Source organism: Carlito syrichta, unplaced genomic scaffold, assembly GCF_000164805.1.
Source record: "Carlito syrichta isolate Samal-C Ts95f unplaced genomic scaffold, Tarsius_syrichta-2.0.1 Scaffold308692, whole genome shotgun sequence".
NCBI lineage: Eukaryota > Metazoa > Chordata > Mammalia > Primates > Tarsiidae > Carlito > Carlito syrichta.
In genome coordinates this window covers 309,495-315,494 of record NW_007252788.1, presented here as the reverse complement: position 1 = coordinate 315,494, position 6,000 = coordinate 309,495, and the positions used below count along the sequence as shown (strand labels likewise).

General features: G+C 46.8%; 1 protein-coding gene and 1 pseudogene across 1 annotated transcript in view; one reads left to right on the top strand and one right to left on the bottom strand.

The window, feature by feature from the left end:
- CRTAC1 (cartilage acidic protein 1) overlaps positions 1-6,000 on the top strand; it is a 144,704-nt gene that overhangs the window by 5,926 nt on the left and 132,778 nt on the right. The window lies entirely within an intron of this gene.
- On the bottom strand, positions 2,534-2,992 carry LOC110596334 (annotated as a pseudogene).

Here is a 6,000-nt window from a genome sequence, read left to right as displayed (position 1 = left end):
CAGGCAATCCACTCACCTCAGCCTCCCAAAGCACAGGATTACAGGCTGCGCCACCGAGCCTGACTTTAGTTTCTTCTTAATTTTGCAACTATTAGGCAGGGCGTGGTGGCTCATGCCTATAACCCCAGCACTTTGGGAGGCCAAGGTGAGAGGATTGCCTGAGCCCATGGGTTCGAGACCAACTCGGGCAACTTGGCAAGACCTCTTCTCTACAATAAATAAAAAAATTAGCCGGGTGTGGTGGTGCGTGGTGGTGATCATGCCACTGCACTCCAACCTGGGTGATGGAGCGACAGACTGCAACTCAAAAAAAAAAATTTTTTTGCAACTATGTCAGGAAACTTTTTAATTTACTAAAGTCAATTGAATTATTTAAAGGTCAAACTGTGTTCAGTTACCAAATTAATCATGCTCCTATAGGAGATATTTTTGCCATTATATATAAGAACAATGATTTTAAAAAAACATTTATCCGTGATTTAATCTGAGCAGGATTTATGCATTTTATCACAAGTATCTACAATACACATAATATATAGATATGTAGAGTATGATAAGTAGATACAGTAAGTAGATAATGTAGTTTATATACATATTTTGGTTATATGTAGTGTATCTAAATATATGGACACATACATATATACATACATATGCACACATGCTCTTAACCAAATAGGAATACATATTTTTGAAGTTTCAGTCCTAACAGTTGCTTTGTAAAAATAGACATTTTAATAGATCTGATCATCGGTTTTGATGTTATCTTGAATGTTAGATTATTTTATTCCACTTCTCTTTCTTTTTTATCTTAAAATTATCTTCCTAGTTTTTTGGGGGGGCGAGTCAGGGTCTCGCTCTGTCACGCAGGCTGGAATGCAGTGGCATAATCACGGCTCATGGCAGTCTCGACCTCCTGGACTCAGGTGACCTTTCCGCCTTAACCTCCTGAGTGGCTGGGATCACAGGCGTGTGCCACCATGCCCAGCTAATTTTTTTATTTTTTTTTTTTGGTAGCACAGAGGTCTCACTATGCTTGTCTTGAACTCCTGGACTCAAGCAGTCCTTTGGCCGCAGCCTCTCAAAGTGCTGGGATTTGCAAGTGTGAGCCACCGCACCTAGCCTATTTTACTTTTAATTATACAAATACATTTTGTTGCAAACAAAACTTCCACGAGATAGATGAAAATAAAACTCCGTCTTTATCTACCCACACTCCTGCTCTAAGCCCATCCCAGTCCCCAGAATAACAACTGTTTTCTGGTGTTTATACTTCTGGACATTCCTATGTATATATACACACAGAGAGAGAGAGAGAGAGAGAGAAACAGAGGGAGAGATTCTGTTATATAAATTTCTATGATATATATATTACAAAACACATAATTTTAAGAGGAATCACTCTGATACATATTGTTCCAAAACACACTTTTTTTCAATATTTAGTATATTCAAACATAGATCTCGTTTTTTTTAAGTCGCTCAGTGTGGATGCACTGCGTCTGTTTTGCTGTTGCACCCACGACATTTCAGTGGCTTCTGATATGTGATGGCTTCGGACCCTACTCCGCTGTGGGCACCTTCTTACACATGTGTGCGGATATCTCTCTGGGCGGACACCAGGAGGTGAAGGTATTGGGTTGGGGTATGTACATGTTACATCTTAATAGATTCTCCAAATTGCTTCCAATGTCTTGCCTTTCTCTGTGTATTCATAGCCTTGAAATAAAAGGTGAGTTTAGGGGCCATTCACTTCAGTAGCCGTTCCAACACCGACTGTGTAGACAGCCACGTATGTTTCAGGATCTGAACTTGAGTAGTTTAGACTCGACAGTTCCAAGAAGGAAAAAGGGGGCCTGTTTTCCATTTGCAAAGGGAACTGCTGCTGTTAAAACTGGCTTGAGAAGCTTTTAATACTTTCCGATTCCAACTGCTAAAAGGACTTCTTCTAAAGCCTCCTCTGCAAAAATATATTTCTTAAGTGGGTCACCCTTAACCCTGAGACTCACTGTCATCAATATCACGGAAGAACGGTCGTGGGGCGTCAGCTTTTCTGCCGAGATCGGGCATGGACTGCCCTGGTTTCAAATACTAACCCAACACGAGATGGCGCGGGAGCCGGGCTGCTTAATCCATGCCGAAAACTTTTCTGCAAAGGCCACTTAGCAGGTTTGCCGGACTGTCCCCTTGCTGCGTCCATTCTCCTTCTCCCCAGCCCCAGACAGCCACAAGCAATGGGCAGAAACTCCCCTTCCGTCTCCTCTCCCCACATTTCAGCCTCTCCTGCCCAACTCAAAGGTCTGAGGCCACCACGTAAACACCCCAGACACACGCACGCATAGAACAAGTGCGTCAGGAGGTGTGGCAGGTAGGATAACGGTCCCCCAAAGATGCCACATCCTAAGTCCCCAGAGCTGGTCAATATGCCACCTTGCCCGGCAAAAGGGGTTTTGCAGACGTGATAATGTTAAGGACCTTGAGATGACGGGGGTCATTTTTTTTTTTCACTTTTATCTGCATTTATTTCATGCTGAATTTATTCCCACGCCATCAGTTTTTGTTTCTTCAGTTTCTTCTGGGATCTCTTTTTCTTCTGTGCAACCTCCTCCTCTGGCTTAGGAACAATCTGCTCCTTTTCGATGAGGATCAACTCAACGTGTCAGGGGGAGCTCACGTAAGGGTTGATCCGACCATGTACGTCCGACAGTGCATCTTGGGGGCTTTGTTTACCTGGATGTGCTCAATGACCAGAGAATCGACATCTAAGCCCTTAAGTTCAGAATTACTCTCTGCATTTGTACGCCTGTGCAGCAAAAATTCAGCACTCTTTTTGGGCCACCAACCCTGTGTCCAGCCCCACTGTTTGACCTGGACAGACCTTCCAACTCCACCGTTGTAGACGGAATGGCCCACGCTGTTTCCGTAAGGTGACATCTTTCAGGTACTTGGTGGCTTTTCGTATGTGCATGCCCTTGACGGCCTGCACAATTTCTCGGGTGTTACTTCGTGGGGTTCTCCGGGTCGAGCGAGTAGTGGACCATCCTGGCGAGTCACCTCAGGCTGCTTAGGGGAAGAGAAAGGTCATCTTGGTGTGTCTCGTGCAATCACAAGGTCCTTAAACATGGACAGAAAGGAAGCCGCTGAGAATGGATTCAACCCGTCATTTCTGGCTTTGAGGACGGGGAAAGTGGCCTAGAGCCAAGGAAAGTGGGTGACCTCTAGAAGTCAGAAAAGCCAAGGAAACAGATTCATTCTGGGTCCTCCAGAAAGGACCGCAGCCCCGCCGACACCTTATGTCAGCCCAGTGAGACCAGCGTGGACTTCTAACATGCAGAACTGTAAGGCGACCAATTTGCATTGTTTTCAGTTAATGCGTGTGTGGTAATTCATCGCGGCAGCCCTGGGAAATGAATATAGTAGGTCCAAGGTGTTAGGGTACGGACGGACAGGGTGAGGGTGGAGAGATGCAGGGAGGCGCGCAGCACTGCCGGGGCTGGCAACCCAGAGATCCGAGTAGGTGGCAAAGAATTGCGACACACAGAAAGGTTAAGAAAGAAAAGTTTATTGAAAAGTAAATTAGAGCGAGAAAGAGAAGGGAGAGAGAAGATTCACCTCCCCATGGTGGGGGAGGGGACCAAAGCCAGGAAGCATGGCGACAGCCACGGCTCAAGGAGCACACGGCCACACCAGACTCTAGCAAGGCAATGGCCGCTGGTTGCTTGTGGTTGAGTCCTTTTAGCCATTCCCCTTGATGGGGGAAGATCATGAGGGTGATTGGGTGGTGGTCTGCTTCCACGTCCTCACAAAGGGGCAGGCATGCGCAGGTGCTGATGTCAGGTGATGGACAGCAGGCAGATGGGTGGGTTAGTCGCATGATTGCTGCCATGGTGGGGCTTATTCATGTCACGTAGGTCACAAGGACTGATTAGGTTAACCCTGAGGGAGGGGGATTTCTTGCAAGAGACTTGTTAGACATTTGCAATTCACAAATTCCTTGACCAAAGGTGGGGTGGTCTTTTAGGCTGTCCTGATCTTGTCTCTGAAAGAGATTTGCCTAGGGGGGATGGGATAGGCTGCTGTTTGTCCTGCAGTAGACTGTCTGAATGTTTTCTAATGGTTACACTGAGGCAAAAAGACTAAAGAATAAGCTAAGTTTCTTCTAGGTTTCTATAGGTACCTTTCAAAAGGTTGAGTGCTTGGTGCCATCTTTCAGTGAGGTGATGACTTTCCCTCCAAGGGTGTTAACAGTAGCATTCTCATGATTTCACAGCCATAAAAAAAATATATCACCAACAGATGGATTCTTTTTCATCAGTGTCAGTCCTCATCAAGGGAACATGGATAGTTTTAGGGGGAAAAAAATTCCTAAAAGCATCCTTGGTTCCTTGGTGACCTTCCAAATTAATTCACCCTGCAGCTTGTTTGACACTCAGGGCTGTGAAGGCCTGGAGGTGGAAGTAGGGTTTTGTTTTTTTGAGTTGGAGTCTCACTCCTTTGCCCAGGCTGGAGCGCAAGGGCATGCAGGCTCACGGCCACCCCAGCGTCAACCTGCTGGGCTCCAGCCATCCTTCCGCCTCAGCGGAAGGAGGTTTTAAAGACCTCACTGTCTGTGGTGGGACAGACACGCTCCAGCTGGGTGAGGGCATAAGAGGGCACAAGTGACCAGTGCCACGAGGGAATCGGGAAGGCCTGGGGTGACATTTGGATGGCCTGCGGGAGGGGTCTGTTGATCAGGGCCACAGAGGCCTCACCAGGTCAAAGATAGCCTCAGGCCTGTGTGCTGTTGCTCGTTTGTTTTTAAGTTTATTTTTAAAAAAGCATTTTAACAAAAAAACTTGATTTTCACAAAGTAGTGAAGAGTATTTATAAAAAGCCATTCAAAAATAGTGATATAATTAAAACACTAAAATTGCCTCTGCTGAAAACGGCAAAGCTACTTTTAGTCGTCTGAATTTTTCATCCCGTTAGAAAGTAGACGTATGCCGTATCTCCAGTCGCTTTCCTTGAAGTCTGTCTTCTCCCCATTTTTTAAGAGGTGGGCTGGCCGAGGGGCTTTCTCAGTCCCGGGTTGAGGTGGGGGGTGATTGCTGGCCGCAGCAAGCCCAAGCCCAGGCCCAGGCCAGGCGAGCCTGAGGCCGACCCTTTCCCACGTGGCTGCCTGGGTCATCACATTCTTACCCAGCCTCTAGGAATACACAAGCCACTTCCCATCTCAGAGTCGCTTCTGTTCTGGGGAGGGGAGAGGAATGAGGGGATGACCTGACTCCATTTTCCCCCTCTTCACACACCCCTTCTCCTTCTCAGGCCTGCTGACCTGGTGAGCAGGTGGTCTTACCACTTTGCCACGGTTCTGACTTCATTGTCCCTCTGGGGACACCTTGAAGGTTATTTTTGCAGTGTGGGTGTCTGGAAGGACACGGGGGTCGTGAAGATGCTAGAAGCCGACATTCCTGCCTCAGGTGTTTCCCGTGGGGGGCCCTGGCTACCCTTCACCTCCTTGCAGCTGCAGTCTTGAAGGGTGCAGGCAGGAGCGACATGTGTCTGGTGCTTTTCTCTACATCTCATTTTAACCGTCGTGCCGTCTGTGACACGCAGCATTTAATTGACTCGAAGTCACGAATTTGTGTGCATTTTAATATCTCTAAAATTGAGATGGGACTTACAACTGGCAGCCTGCATTTAACTGGCAGAGTTTTTCCTTTCCTGGAGATTGGTAAATTAACGGCGAGCCTCAGACTGGACGAAAGCCCTGTAAATGGCGCTGTCCTTACTTTGCAGAAAGGGAAACAGAGGGCCAGAGCTCTGCTCGGGGCCACAGAGATGGTAAAACGTGGAACTGTTCTTCTGCGTTGTTCAAATCATAATCTTTATTGAATGTTTTCCTGCTTGGCCTATTAATAACTGAGAGGCTTGTTTTGTAATGTCCTACTGGGGCGGTTCATTTTTTTCCTGTGATTCTGTCACTTTTTGTTTTATACATGTTGAGGCTAATTTAATAGGTGC